We start from the raw sequence: 16,566 nt of genomic DNA, 5'->3' as shown, positions 1-16,566 counted from the left end.
CATTCTCTTCCTTTCCCACATGGCTTTAGTTATACTGTTAGAGAATGAAAATAATACCATGTCAGTCACAGGAAGCGATAATAACTGCTAATGAAAATATTATAGAAACAGAGATAAGAAGCCAGACAAAGGATAAAAATCCTTTACATGAGAAACTCAACAGAGCAAACAAAGCAAAGAGTGCACAGTCGTAAATGAACATGTGGCTTTCAAAAACACCTAAAAGAATCCAGTTCCAGTGTTCTCTGAAGAATAATAGTCCAATTTCTAGTAACTTACATTGTATCTCTCAGTCTCACCCTCAAATCTGCTAAAGTACAGCTATCTAGTTAATTGCTTTCCATAAATACTTCTGCAAGCACTGGTGGAAGGGCTGTGGAAATAGTACTTCAGACTGTTATAGTACAAAATCAAAGTTTTTTTCTTATTTTGTTCTTTTTAATAATAATAATACTGCCTCACTTTGAATTTAGTTGGCATCTCTTTATGGGAAACCCTGTTTTTCTAATGAGTTGCAGCATTCATACCTATGCCTCTTACAGCAGTTTTCTTGTTTTCAGAGAAATTACACACATCTAATATTTCTGTAAAACAAAGAAATATTTAGACAAATCTTAAGTGCTACAATGACAATAGCTTTTTAGTTAAATAAAAATGTTGTGTTTCTAAAATGTTGGAAAGTTGAATGAAAAATATACATGGTAAAATAAGGAAATCACCATAAACTTGAATTCTGTCAGACAGTTATACCAGGAATTGGAGTATATGGACTTTTTAAAGTATTGCAACTTTGCAGCTTCAGATAATGTCCAACACATGAGGTCTCCAGCGATTAATAAATAGGAAAAATAATCTCCTTTTTAGAAGCTGCATTCTGTGTAGTGTGACAGCATCTAACAAATAAGGTAAACAGGACAGCTAAGCTTACAAGAAAATGGTACTATGTAAAAAAAGAAATGGTCATATTTCTGCAGTTAATTTCTGCACTGAGATGTAAATCTTCAGAAAGTCCACTTAAAGTAACTTGCACTATGTCATTGCAATCATAGGCTACACGAAAGCAAAAATTGTCCTGCAATAGAACTGTAAAATAGTTTGGGTTTGCAAAAGACTTCAAAGGTCATTTAGTCCAACTCCCCTGCAATGAGCAGGGACATCTTCAGGTAGATCAGGTTGCCCAGAACCACATCCAGCCTGGCCTTGAATGTCTCCAGGGATGGTGTATCCACCACTTCTCTGAACAACTTGTTCCAGTATTTTACCACCCTCATTCTAAAGAATTGTTTCTCCAGCCTCAATCTCCCCTCTTTTAGTTTAAAACCATTAACCCTCATCCTATCACAACACGCCCTGCTAAAAAGTCTCCCCCCATCTTTCTTATAGGCCCCTTTTAAGAACTGAAAGCGTGCAATAAGGTCTCCCTGGAGCTTTCTCCAGGCTGAATAAGCCCAATTCTCTCAGCCTTTCCTCATAGAAGAAGTGTTCCATTCCTCTTATATTCTTCGTGGCCCTCTTCTGGACCCTCTCCAGCAGGTCCATATCTTTCATATACTGAGGTCTCCAGAGCTGAGCACAGTACTGCAGGTGGGGTTTCACCAGAGCAGTGTAGAAGGGCAGAACCATCTCCCTCGACCTGCTGGCTGTTGATGCCAGAGTCACGGACAATGCTGAGACGATCAATGTGATCAAGCAATTGCCAAATTTTATTTGGATACAGAGCTCCTTTTATACATGTTGTAGCCTTAGATACCGAGCTTCGATTGGCTAATCTAAAGGTTACTTAGGTTTACAAAGCTAAACTAATGTTTACAACATAATTGTGGTTAAACATCTTGTTCTAAAATACAGTGGAAAACTACAACCTTGGCGGAAATCAACCTCTGCACTTCCTCAGCAGAAGATTACGGAACTATAACAAGATAATTGGCCTTGCTTATGCCTGCCAAAAGTACAAAAGGTCAGAGGTCTTCCTACTTTATGATGACAAGGTTTAGGGCATCGGGATTGCTCACTATGTGGCCTTGGTCCTTTAAGAATCCCACAAATCCCCCTTCCTGTTCTTGAGCGATCCAGATACCCTTTACAGATTTTTCTATAATACGTTATATACATTGAAAGATACAAGGAATAATCATTAAGATTAGGATTACAAATGTAGATAACATCAAAATGTCTTTGATAATATCTTTAAGTTAGCCCATGATTTTCCAATCGCCTAACCACTTATTCAGATCCCATTCATCAACAACTAATTTTCTGGTCATGTCATCCAACCGTCTTATCGCTTTGTGAATTGATTCCGAATGATCAGACAAATTCATGCAACACATCCCATCAAAATCTTCACATCCATGTTCATGCACCTTTTTAGCCAATCACATTACTGTCCACGCACCTTTGTTTAATTATGTCTAAACATAGTTCTTTGTCATCACAACTCATTACATTGTCACTTCCACTTTCCCTTGATTATACATTCTTTATCTTGTCTTAAGCATCCTCCTGTTTCGAAATTTACAGTCCTCAGAAATTATCTTGCTGTTCTTTCTTCGGTTCCACCCGATGTTCTTTCTCCGGTTCTTCCCAACTTGTCCCTTTCACTTCTTTCAAGGTTTGTGGTTGATAAGAGTACAGATGTTCGGGCTCTCGTCCAGGTCTACTGGTGCAGCTTCTTGTGCAGCATGTTGAAGATGTTGATGGCAGCAAGAAACCAGTTAAAGAATTTTTTTACCAGTGGAGTTCTCCCACCCTCTAAATTTGTTCCGTTATCTGTTTTATAACACTACCATCGTATTAGAATTTTTCTAGCTTTTGCCTTAGCATTTGCTAACAGCTGCTGTAAATTTGCATGCTCTAACATCTCTTTTACAAGTAACAAATCCACACGATACAAGCTGTAGTTTCTCATTAGTCACTGGCTAGTAAATACAGGTGGTTTTATATACAAAATCACAGCCTCTAATAATAGCTACGTTACAAGCACACATACTCAAGATGTTACTTTTAAGTTGCCCCCAAGTGATGTCCTGCAATCATTCATTTTTCTCTTCCTGTATCTCATTCTGTTTGGGGTATTCACTGTCAGCTCCTATAGCTGAGGCATTAGGTTTCTCCACTTGTCTGTCCAGCTTATGGCAAGGTTTGACAAACTTTGCAGGTAGCCACCATGGACCTGTAGGTAGGAGGACACAAACATACCCCCTCTCCCAGGCTATCAGCTCTTGAGAAGGAAGGTTAAAGTGATTTAAAGGCATTCTGATGGAAAAGGAATGTGAAGTAGCAGAGAATGTGAAGCTACACCTGCCTGCCTGCTTAGCAGCAGCCATAAATACCTGTCAGCAACCACACTTTTGCATTAACCCTTTCTTGCCTAAAATGTTAATTTGCTACCCATTAAAAACTTTTACACAAACCCAACAACAAAAAATACACAAAACACCATCTGCCCTCAACACACACACACACGCATGGGATCCCACAAGCAAACTCCATACAATTACAATATTTGAAACACAAAATCTAGACAATCATTATTTCCACTATACGGTTCCTCATACAGAACGTGGCATAAGGATCCTGTGAAGACAATCAAGAAACCAGTTCTGTTCCGAGGCGTCTGCCTCCCGGGCTCAAAGGCTCTGTTCCGTTCCGATTTCATTTCTTTTAAAGTTTCAAGAATTAAACACCACAACATGGAATGCCCAACGGTATCTTCAGTCGCTTTATCAGTCTCACGATCATGGGACCGTTTTAGCAGCCTTTGTAAGGCGGCACTATCATGTTGCAGTGCTCTGTTAAAGAGAAACGTGTTGGAGGAGCTTCACCACTGCCTGTTCCTCTTTGGTTAGCAAGTGCCCCATCTCCTCCCCAGCTGCTCATCTGATCAAGGCGAGATCCCAAAGTTTTGCAGACATCTGACTTCACAGGTTCGGGGCAGCACTGACTTACAACCGGCTCTCCGTCCCCTCTTTTCCCGTCGGACTTTCAAACTTGACTTTGCAAGTTACCAATCTGAGGGTCCCTGTTTGGGCGCCACTTGTTGACGCAGGAGTCACGGACAATGCTGAGACGATCAATGTGATCAAGCAATTGCCAAATTTTATTTGGATACAGAGCTCCTTTTATACATGTTGTAGCCTTAGATACTGAGCTTCGATTGGCTAATCTAAAGGTTACTTAGGTTTACAAAGCTAAACTAATGTTTACAACATGTTATAATTGTGGTTAAATATCTTGTTCTAAAATACAGTGGAAAACTACAACCTTGGCGGAAATCAACCTCTGCACTTCCTCAGCAGAAGATTACGGAGCTATAACAAGATAATTGGCCTTGCTTATGCCTGCCAAAAGTACAAAAGATCAGAGGTCTTCCTACTTTATGATGACAAGGTTTAGGGTATCGGGATCGCTCACCATGTGGCCTTGGTCCTTTAAGAATCCCACAGCTGGCCACACTCCTTTGGATGCAGCTCAAGATATGATTTGCCTTCTTGGCTGCAAGCACATGTTGGCAGCTTATATCCAATCTTTCATCCACCAGTACCCCCAAGTTCTTCTTCTCAGGGGTACTCTCAATCCCTTCATCTCCACCTTGTTTTGATACTGGGCATTGCCCTGACCCAGGTTCAGGACCCTACACTTGGCCACATTGATCCTCATGAGATTTGAATTGGCCCACCCCTCAAGCCTATCCAAGTCCCCCTCAATAGCTTCCTATCCCTCTGGCATGTCAACTTCACCACTCAGCTTCATGTCATCTGCAAACCTGCTGATGGTGCACTCAGTCCCATTGAGTCATTGACGAAGATATTAAAAAGTACTTCGTCATATTAAAAAGTATGGACCCCTGAGGGGCACCACTTGTCACCAGTGTCCATCCAGACATTGAGCCATGGACCACCACCTCCTTCTGGATGGGATCATCCAGTCAATTCCTCATCCACTGAACACTCCCTCCATCAAACCCATATCTCTTCAATTTAGAGAAAAGGATAATGTGGGGGTCTGTCAAAGGCTTTACAGATATCCAGATAGAAAACATCCGTAGCACTTCCTTTCTCTCATCTACTGATGCAGTAACCCCATTATAGAAGGCCATTAGATTGGTCAGGCAGAACTTGTCCTGGGTGAAGCCATGCTGGCTACCTCAAATCACCTCCCTACCCTTCACATGCCTCAGTATGGCTCCTAGAAGGATCTGTTTCATGATCTTCCCAGGCACAGAGATGAGGCTGACAAGCCTATAGTTCTGGCTTGACAACTACATCAGCCTGTTACCTCAGGACTCTGGGATGGATCTCATCAGGTCCCACAGATTTTTGTATGCTCAAGTGCCCCAGATGGTCACAAACCTGATCTTCTGTTACAGATGGTCACAAACCTGATCTTCTGTTACAGTGGGAAGAGCTTTGCTTCCACGGTTCCAGCCTTGCATTTCATTCACTCAAGAAGTATGAGAAGAGAGCCTGTCAGTGAAGACTGAGGCAAAAAATTCGAGTACCCCAAACTTCTCCTTGGCCATTGTTATCAGTTCACCAGTCTTGCTCACTGGGGAGGCACACAGACTTTTCTGTTTGACATACCTGTAGAAGCACTTTTCTATACATTGATAAGCGGCATGATAAAATGAAAAAGAACGAAATAACAATACACAAGCTTAACAGCAAAGTTCAGGTTTAAAATGTAGGAGCAATAATAAGATTCCCGTGTTCATGAGACAGTGTTCTTAGAAGTTGGTTGTATCTGTGACAAGTTTTTGCCTTTGTAGAAAAAGGCAGACAAATCAGACAAAACAGCAATCTGTATGACATATATCTGTCAACTCATGATAAACAAATAGTCTTTAGGAATTGTTCATTCTTGCTTCCCAGGGAATGGCAGAATAGGTTATGAGAACAGCGTGTTTTATCTTATGCAGGGGCAAAAATGTTAATTACTTTATCTCTTAAAATAGTCATTTTACCACTAAGCCTTTAAACATTAAGTCAGAGACTGTGAATATGATGGTGATGGCAACCGAAACTGTTGCAGATAAGCAGAGGATCTGTAAAAAAGGCTTCAAATTGTTCTGCTGACAGAGAGGGTATGCCACAAAGTGACCACACACTAGCTGTATAATATGCAGAGTTTATTAAACAAGCACACTAAAGCCAATAAGCACACTAAAAGCAAACACACTAATGTGAATATACATATATATATATATATACTCTCTATATATAGTGAATAAGTGCAAAAAGGCAGATCAGAGATACAGGTATATAAGTAAAGTGCCAAAAAAAGTAAGCAATGCATTAGATCGTTACTGTATAGAGAGAGTACAGATTAGAGAAGAAATGCAACACCAGAGTATCACAGTATCACAGTATGTTAGAGATTGGAAGGGACCTCAAAAGATCATCTAGTTCAATCCCCCTGCCAGAGCAGGAACACCTAGATAAGGTTACACAGGAATGTGTCCAGGCGGGTTTTGAATGTCTCCAGAGAAGGAGACTCCACAACCTCCCTGGGCAGCCTGTTCCAGTGTTCTGTCACCCTCACTGAGAAGAAGTTTCTTCTCAAGTTTAAGTGGAACCTCTTGTGTTCCAGTTTATACCCATTACCCCTTGTCTTATCATTGTTTGCCACTGAGAAGAGCCTGGCTCCATCCTCATGACACTCCCCCTTTATATATTTATATACACTAATAAGGTCCCCCCGCAGTCTCCTCTTCTCCAAACTATAGAGACCCAGCTCCCTCAGCCTTTCCTCATAAGGGAGATGCTCCACTCCCCTAATCATCTTTGTCGCCCTGCACTGGACTCTCTCCAGCAGGTCCCTGTCCTTCTTGAACTGAGGGGCCCAGAACTGGACACAATATTCCAGATGCGGTCTCACCAGGGCAGAGTAGAGGGGAAGGAGGACCTCTCTCGACCTACTGACCACCCCCCTTCTAATACACCCCAGGATGCCATTGGCCTTCTTGGCCACAAGGGCACAGTGTTGGCTCATGGTCATCCTGCTGTCCACTAGGACCCCCAGGTCCCTCTCCCCTACACTACTCTCTAACAGGTTGTTCCCCAACCTATACTGGAACCTGGGGTTGTTCCTGCCCAGATGCAGGACTCTACACTTTCCCTTGTTATATTTCATCAAGTTTCTCCCTGCCCAACTCTCCAGCCTGTCCAGGTCCCGCTGGATGGCAGCACAGCCTTCTGGCGTGTCAGCCACTCCTCCCAGCTTAGTGTCATCAGCAAACTTGCTGATAGTACACTCAATTCCCTCATCTAAATCATTGATGAATATATTAAATAATACTGGTCCCAGTACTGACCCTTGAGGCACTCCACTAGATACAGGCCTCCAACTTCACTCCGACCCATAGACTACAACTCTCTGGCTTCTCTCCTTCAGCCAGTTTGCAGTCCACCTCACTACCTGATCATCCAGGCCACACTTCCTCAATTTAGCTATGAGGATGCTGTGGGAGACTGTGTCAAATGCTTTGCAGAAGTCAAGGTAGACCACATCCACCGCTCTGCCATCATCCATCCACAATGTTATTTCCTCATAAAAGGCTAGGAGGTTGGTCAAGCATGACTTCCCCTTGGTAAAGCCATGTTGACTGCCCCTCATAACCCTCTTATCCTTGACATGCCTTAAGATGGCATCAAGGATAAGGTGTTCCATCACTTTCCCAGGGATGGAGGTGAGGCTGACCGGTCTATAGTTACCCGGGTCCTCCTTCTTGCCCTTTTTGAAGACTGGAGTGACATTTGCTTTCCTCCAGTCCTCAGGCACCTCTCCCGTTTCCCAAGACTTGGTAAAGATGATGGAGAGTGGTCTAGCAATGACTTCCGCCAGTTCCCTCAGCACCCGCGGGTGCATCCCATCTGGACCCATGGATTTATGGATGTCCAGATTGCTCAACTGGTCCCTAACCCATTCCTCATGGACTAAGGCAAACTGCTCCAGTGACCTGACTTCATCTGAGGTCTCAGGAGTACAGTGCTCTTCAGGACTGCCTCCGGCAGAGTAGACTGAGACAAAGGCGGCATTCAATAACTCTGCCATCTCAGTATCTTCTGTCACCAGGGCACCCATCCCATTCACCAGTGGGCCAACCTTGCCTCTGGTGTTAGTTTTATCAGCTATGTATTTGAAAAAGCTCTTTCTGTTGTCCTTGACCCCTCTGGCCAGATTTAATTCTAAGGAGGCCTTAGCCATCCTAGCTGCCTTCCTACATCCTCTAGCAGCAGCCTTATATTCCTCCCGAGTGGCCAGCCCCTCCTTCCATGACCTATAAACTCTGCTCTTCCACTTGAGCATACCCAGCAGTTCCTTATTCAGCCACGCAGGTCTCCTGGCCCTCTTCCTTGACTTCCTACGTGTCGGGATGCTCAGCTCTTGAGCTTGGAATAAGCAATCCTTGAATGCCAACCAACTATCTTGGGCCCCCTTACCTTCAAGCAGCCTTGCCCATGGGATTTCCCCTAGCAATTGCTTGAAAAGGCCAAAGTTTGCCCTGCTAAAGTCCAGGGTTGCAATTCTACTTGCTATTGTACTGGTCCTACCACACAAGATCCTGAATTCCACCATCTCGTGGTCGCTGCAACCAAGGCAGCCCTCAACCTTTACTGCTTCGACCAGACCCTCCTTGTTAGTGAGGATGAGATCCAGCAGTGCTCCTCTCCTGGTTGGCTGATCCACCATTTGGATAAGGAAGTTATCATCCATACACTGGAGGAACCTCCTGGACTGTGGCTGGGTTGCTGAGTAGTCCTTCCAGCAAACATCAGGGAAGTTAAAATCCCCCACGACGACCACGTCCTGTGACTGTGAGGCCGCTCTCAGCTGCTTGTAGAAGGCCTCGTCAACTTCCTCACCCTGATCTGGTGGCCTGTAACAGACACCCACAACAGTATCGCCCCTGCCAGCCTGCCCCTTAATTCTCACCCACAGACTCTCAACTCGCTCGTCCTCTGTCCCTGGACAGAGCTCAGTACATTGCAGCTGCTCTCGCACATAAAGAGCAACCCCACCACCCCGCCTGGCTGGCCTGTCTTTCCTGAAAAGGACATAGCCCTCCATGACTATATTCCAGTCATGCGAGCTGTCCCACCACGTCTCTGTAATTGCCACCAGATCATAATCTCCTGACTTAACACAGGTCTCCAACTCCTCCTGCTTATTTCCCATGCTGCACGCATTGGTGTACAGGCATTTCAAGGAGGGAGCTGAGCTCACCAATTTCACCCTAGGATTATAAGAGGCCTCCCAGTCTTCATCAATCTTAGAGTGCTGCCCCACTGGGGCAAGCCCAGTTACAACCCCATCCCCCTTCGAATCTAGTTTAAAGCTCTCCAAATGAGCCCTGCTAATTCATGCCCCAGCATCCTTTTGCCTCTGTGAGTTAAACCTTTCCCACGTGCCATCATCCGGACTGGAGCCTTATAAAACCAGCTGTTATCAAAGAACCCAAAGCCCTGCCTAAAGCACCAGTCTCGTAGCCAATTGTTTATGGACTGAATTTTCCCATTCAGTCCCACATCATCACCGGAAGATGGAAGAACTGAGGAGAAGATCACTTGAGCCCCAGACTCTTTCACCATCTGCCCCAAGGCCCTGTAGTCTTTCTTCATCCCCCTCAGACTGCGGGAAGCAGCTTCCCCCCCACCTGTCTGGAAGACCAGCAGCGGGTAGTAGTCTGTCGGGTGCACCAGGCTGGGGAGCGCCCTGGTGATATCCCTGATCCGGGCTCCAGGCAAACTACACACTTCCCTATGATGAGGGTCAACTCTGCATATCGGGCCCTCTGTTCCTCTCAGAAGGGAATCGCCTACGACAATGACCTTTCTTTCTTTCTTGTCAGAGGCAGTCTTGAGGTGCGAAGTCGACCGCCTTTTCCTATGTGACCTTGTAGTCTGGCCTTGCACCACATCCTCACTTACCTCTCCATCAAGATCCAGGGCCTCAAACCTATTACTGAGGGGCACCTGGGGAAGCAGGGCAGGAAGGGAGGAAGGTTGCCCATGGTTCCGAACTGGAACTCGCTTCCAGCCCTCATCATCTTTTTGGTCCCTTACCTCTGCGCGACAGCTACAGAGCAGGGGCTGTCTCGGGTCATCCCCCTCTGTCTGAGAGGGCAGGGGGTCCATCCCCTTGTGGGGGGTATCTCCCTGGAACCGTTCCTGCTGGCACGCCAGGGAGTTACTCCACCAGTCGATCTCCCTTTCACAGTCCCTGATGGTCCTCAGCGTCTCGACCTCCTCCTTAAGTTCTGCCACCAATCTAAGCAGATCTTCTACCTGCTCACACCTCACACAGGTGGAATGCTGGCCTCCCTCCCTCGGCAGCAGCAGGCTCTGGCACTCCCTGCAGCCAGAGACCTGAACAGCCACGGTTTGGGGCAGGGTCTCTGTCTGAGTTGCTACAGTCTCCTTACTGCAAGCTCTCCTTCTGGAGGCGACCATATTGGTCAGCAATCTGGGACACCAGCAACAGAGTCCACAACACGACCTGCTTGTTCCTCCCTGCGCCCAGTGGGCAGCGACGTCGCTGCCCTCCCAAAGGCTCTTTCAAGGCAAGGGGCAGGGGTGCGGTCGCCGTTACCGCGGGAACGCCCCCTGCCACGTCAGCCGCTCTCTCGCAAGGGCTGCTGGGGCTTCGGGGATCGGGAGATGTCGGGAATCGCGATGTCTCTGCGCTGTCCCCTCTGATTTTCCTAATCTCTGCTGAACCTCGTGGTCTCTGCAGCGTGCCGGCTCCGGCTCTAGCTGGGCTAGCTCCGATCAGCTGACTGACTGCTAGGATCGAGTTGCAGCCGCTTTTAAATCTCCCGCCGCCACCGCGGGAACCAGTTACCACTGAATCATAGTTCAGGCCCACACTTCCAGCTCGGAAGCCCCATTGCAGCCAATACGATGAGTCTCAGACAATTGGGAAAATTCCTATGTGGTGCATCCACCCATAGATGGGGTTTCTCCCATGGACACAAGAGGGTCCCACTTTTATACCCTTATTAAAACAACTGATTTTATGTCAGATCTATAATGGGCTGCATGTGGGGCCATGCAGTTTCTCATGATCTCACTGTTGTCCACTCTGAGAGCACTGGCCAGACACCCCAGTGTGGCCAAGTATGAAGGTCATAGAACAGCTGCACACCTATGTTTTCCCGCCTCTTTCCAACAGTCACAATGAACACAAACGTATATACTCTGCCAGATACACTGTGGCAAACAACATCCTTTGTTATGGTTCTCAGTCATGAGAGGGAATAAACTCTCACCTAGGTTCCCATCCATTACAAACTGCATTGTGCAACTATGGGGTGATGTTCAAACCATTATTTTCTTTGATCTAGTGTATGCGTCTGACATCTGACCAAGGGTAATTAAGACCTTGGTAGTCACTCCATATTTGACTTATATCTCAAACACTTTAATGACTTTTCTGTTGGTCTAAAGAGATTGAAAAAACATGACATGTTAGGAAAAGAATACAAAAATCAAATTTAGGCATGGATGACAGATTTTAATAAATAGAGTCAAGCTTAACAATTAGAGAAAGGAAGAAGGGACAACAAAAAATGAAAGTTAAAAGAGTGATAAGGTTGAAAAATGGAAGCTTGAAAAGACTAAAGGGAAAAAACAAGAAAAGGAAATGGCTTAAAGAAATGTAAATGGATTGCCATAACAGGCTTGAATATTTTAATATTGTGATTGTTCCTTTATTCTTGCACACCTTTTACAAAAAACACTGAGAGAATTGGAAATGAACACACAAAACAAAGCAAAACAAAAAACAAAACACACCAAAAAAAAAAAAAAAGAAAAAAAAGAGAGGAAAAAAAAAAGCAGGCGTACATTAAATTCAGAAAGGAAGAAAATGAGAATATTGAAACAGTGATTCTGGCCTTTGGAAAAAGTGTGCCAGATCAGAAAATCCCACAGTGTAGATACTTCTAGCTTTCCTTCTTTAGACAATTCCATCCCATTCCACTATTAATAATACTTTCCGTGAATAAACTTAAATGTATACAGATACAGGTATAAAGTTTTGAAACTAATTAACACCTTGGCAAATAACATTCGTTCATGAAAGGTTTTTTTTTTCTAAGTTATTTTTCATTGCATTTCTTTTGTATTTATACCTAAATACATGTTAAATTTAAAATAAAAGGAAAAAAACTGAAAATTATTTGACTGGCTATGAAAAATGTATTATTAGGTAAATATCTGATTCAGCTTTCATTTTTGGTCAATAAAGACAGTCATACAAAATAGACTGATAATGTTGATAATCCTTGGCTACTTCGTGTGCAGCAAAGCTAAGTAACAATGTTGGTGTGTTGACATGTAAAAGACGGATTTTTAATTTTTTTTTCTGGGACCAGGGGGGTGTTAGCCCTCCTGGGAACATTTACCTCTTCTTCATAAAAAGCCTCAGATATTGTACCAATTTTGTTAACACAGCAGAAACAAACCTATCAGCACTTTATTTCACAGCAGCAAAAGGTATTTCATTCTTTCCCGGACTCCTATCTTCCACTCACAAAAATCATATTTAGCAATAACCTAGTTTCCTTTTTCAGCACCAGACTCTCATAGAATGGAAAATGTCACTTTCTAATGCTATTCGTGTTCTACTAAACCAAAGCTCTTTGAAGATTAGTTGCTTTAGTTTTCGTACGTGCAAACAACAAATAAAATAAGACTCCAATATTTTTTAGGTTCCAAAAAGGAAAAACAGACTCCAGTATTGTTTAGGTTCCTTAGTGACAGTAAAAGTAATGCAAATTATTATACTACAGTTAATTAAATTTTCTCTTTTATTTCATCGGAAGTCTGAAAGTAGGTCAGTGTCTTCTTGAATTACCTGATTATTATGACCCAGAATTTATTTGCACTGTTTCTATTCTCTTTTTAAATGATCAACTTTTTCCAGTAAGCATTTGCAGAAAGCAAATTTTGAAAACACACACACACACACACACACACACACACGCCTTTGTATTAATACAACTCAAAGGATTTGACAGCTTGATAAAGGCAGCTGTATTTTTTTCACTTGGAGATGAGACTAGAGAAAGGATTTGTAGTAGTCCTTAGCAGAACAGTTAACAATGCTGGTAGTTAAACCAGTCATATTCTAAATTCAGTCATAGACACTGAAATGAATGGGACTGTTTATACTTCCCAAAGCTGCTATTTAAAAGTGACTGCAGGCAACTACATCACAGTGCACTGACGAATTATAATAATCATGTCCTCAGCATTGTCTTCATAACAGTTGAAACATATGAAGCCAATGCAGCAGAAGAGGATGGAAGCATACAGTGAACAATGACTTAATGCAACACACAAATTCAGGATGCTGTAAAAGTCCTTTGATGGCCTATGCAATCTTTTGTATTTTATAAAGGTCATCTTTGTCCTAATAAAATTCAGTTAGGTGAGAAGTGCAGAAGATTGTTTAGATACTGAATCGTTCCCTAAATAGTATCATTTGCTTGAGTGTCACAGAAATGTTAAGGTAAATAATTTTTTTAGTAGAAGAATGTTCATGTATCATGTGCTGGTCCCTGTGGAAGATGGTGATGAGACATAGGAAAGGGAGGGTCAGAAGTTAGCTCTTGCTTTTCTTGCCATTCCTTGCCTCCCAGCAGAATGCTGAAAGCCCTCTGAAGCTGCATGTTATCCCTCTGTTAGAGATAAAACAACAGCATTCAGGCTATTTGCTCAGAGAATTCATTACCAGACCATGTTTTATGCACCACCAGTGGCCTGTGAGTACATTAAGAGTGACTACAGAAGAGAACAGGCTGGCAATAAGTGAGGGCAGCACAAGAAAATTAGATAGGGATCAGATAGACTGTTTAAGTCATTACAAGAGCCCTAGGTTTCACTCTGCTCTTGCTGAAGCAATCAATTTACATAGTTACTTCAAAACCATAAATACAGAAATAATACAGTATTAAACCTCCATTTGTTTTTCTGTCCCAATATTACTATCATTAGTGTCTTAGTTATATGCTCCCCTACAAGGATGACTGTTCACACTTCAATTTTTCCATATTGGAAATTTTTTAGAAATGTCTATGTTTACACCTTAGTGGTAAAGTTTTATTAACACTCCCCAACTCATTAGCTCTCTAGGAAACACAAACAACTACACATTCTCAAGAAAGTTAGGCAGTACTTGATTTCTTTAGCTGCATGTTTCAGTCAGGGATGTATTTCAGTTTAGGATGTTTGCTTTATAACCTTTAGAGGTTCACTTATTTTTTTATTCTTTCTTGACAAATAAATCATCACACAGATGTTTCTTTTCCTTAAAAAAAAAAAAAAAAAAAAAAAGCCTAAAAAAAATTTGTGACCTTCTTATCCTGGAGAATCTGCTTTTACAAGACATGAACAAGCAAACCAGCTCTGAATGATATGGAATCTGCAGTTGGATGTAGTTTGCCCTATTGGCAATGCATGGGAACAAAAGCAGTATTTGAAACTTGGTAATACTGGTTTGCAAAATTATCTGAGTTGTTGCTCTAAGTTTTGGTTTACAAAACTAATAATTAGTGTGCTGAGGATAACTTCATGCTCCTGAGCAAGTTTATAAGTTCTTAATCTTTTCTAATAAGAAGAAAAATGCAAAACATCAGTTGCTGTATGATTTAAAAAGTAAAGCAGATATCCTGCAGAACTGTCAAGAAGCAGCAACAGATGCATTATTCAGGCATCATGCTCTGAGGAAAGACAATTATCCACCTAATATACAGCTGTTAAATGGTATTTGTCTAGTAAAACACTTATTGACTATATAAGATCACAGAAGTAGTATCTCAATTTGGTAGAAACAGTAAAATTTGAAAACATTGTTTGGACTGAAAACACAAAATTCTGATCCATAGTCTGAGAACAAGTTTTATAATGACATGTTGATTTATCTGCTTTGGCATTTTTAATACAGAATGTTGCTAAAATAATAAAGATTATACATAAAAATTTTATAAAAAATAAAATACTAAATGTTTATCCAAAGCAAAATGGCTCCACACTGTCCTATCAAAATCTACAGCAGTTCTGTTTGTTTGTTTGTTTGTTTGTTTCAAAAAAACCTTTAAAATATTTTCCATTGGCTCTTTTTTTAACTATGCTTTATCCCTATTCCATTGAAAATGGTGAGGACTCTTGCCTCTTCTTATTTAAGAAAAGAAGAATAAAAGAGTTGTCATGACTTCTGAAACTGCTTATATGAGATGGAAGCATGATGCAAGGTAAGAGAGAGGAAATTTGAAAAGAAAAGCTTAAACCTTAGAAGAAAACAAGTAGGAAAACCAGAGAATTCACTGGTTTATACACATTACTTCACTGCAAATATTGTTGGTATAAGTCCTAATAGCAACAGCAAAGCATAGTGCAAGAAGATAATAACACAGATGGAGGAGGCATATTTTTTCTCAGATTAGTGCTACTAACAATATTGGGTAGCAAATTCTGTTCCTCAGAATTTCAGAGAAAGTGGCTTCAATGTCTTTACATCAAAATAAGGCTGATACAGTAGAGAGAATTTGTGGCCAGGGTGAAATAATATCTAGACCACCCTAACTACCCTCCACTATGCACTTCTGATGATACCAGTCCTCAACAGCTCTTGATACAAGGACTGCTGAGAGTGTCAAGAACCTTGTATAAAAGATTCTGAGTATTTTCATAGAAGCAACTTTTTTGAGTCCATAGTTTTAACATGTTTTTCAGCCTCTTATTTTTAAATTTTTCTCCATGTTTTACCATAAAACTTCTTTCTCCTTCTCACTTTAATTCAGGTAAAATTATCTTTTATCCTTTAGTGAGTCTTTGGCTTCTTTGCAATTTGATATTTTTCATTTGTTTTTCCAGTAATTTCATTTATAGCTCTTTTAATATTTTATATTGATATGTTTAGAGTCTACTGTTATTAGCCTTACTGCTATCCACCCCTTTTTTTTTCACTAGGCTCACCCACCTTTTCAATTTTTTTTTTTTTTTTTTTTTTTTCTGGATAACTCTGCATTTTAAGCTCCTTTTTATTCATCTCTTTTATTTGAAGCAGCACTGATTAACACGGTCAGATACACCTTTCAGGTCTGAGCCATCAATTATCACTCTTTAATAACTGGCTTTTCTCATTCCCTTTGTTTTATCACCTTCCTTGAAATTTCCAATATTCACTCATCACTTCTGCTGTCTTGTGCAATTCAGTTTTCTTTTCAACTTTATTACTCTTTTTAAAATAAGAATACTACAGCATTTTTTTTCTTCCAGGTTTGTGGTTTGTTTTGTTTTGTTTTTGTTTTTGTTTTTGTTTTTTTTTTTCCAGTTGGTTGGTTGGTTGTTCTGGTTATTTTGCTTTTTTTTTCTGTAATTTTATCTTCCTTCAGACAAAAGGCACTGAATTACTTGTAACATATTTTGCTTTTGGACTAAAATGCTCTGCTGACTTTGTCTTGCATAAACCTTGCTTGAAGCTTTTTTTCCAGGAAATCTTGCTTGTCTTGGTTATCATCAAATTTATCAAGTCATTCCTGTTTGAATTAGTGGGTGTATT

The sequence above is a fragment of the Psittacula echo genome (assembly GCF_963264785.1).
Source record: "Psittacula echo genome assembly, chromosome: Z".
NCBI classification, from domain to species: Eukaryota; Metazoa; Chordata; class Aves; order Psittaciformes; family Psittacidae; genus Psittacula; species Psittacula echo.
The sequence above is the reverse complement of the archived record's forward strand: the minus strand, read 5'-3'. Positions refer to the sequence as shown.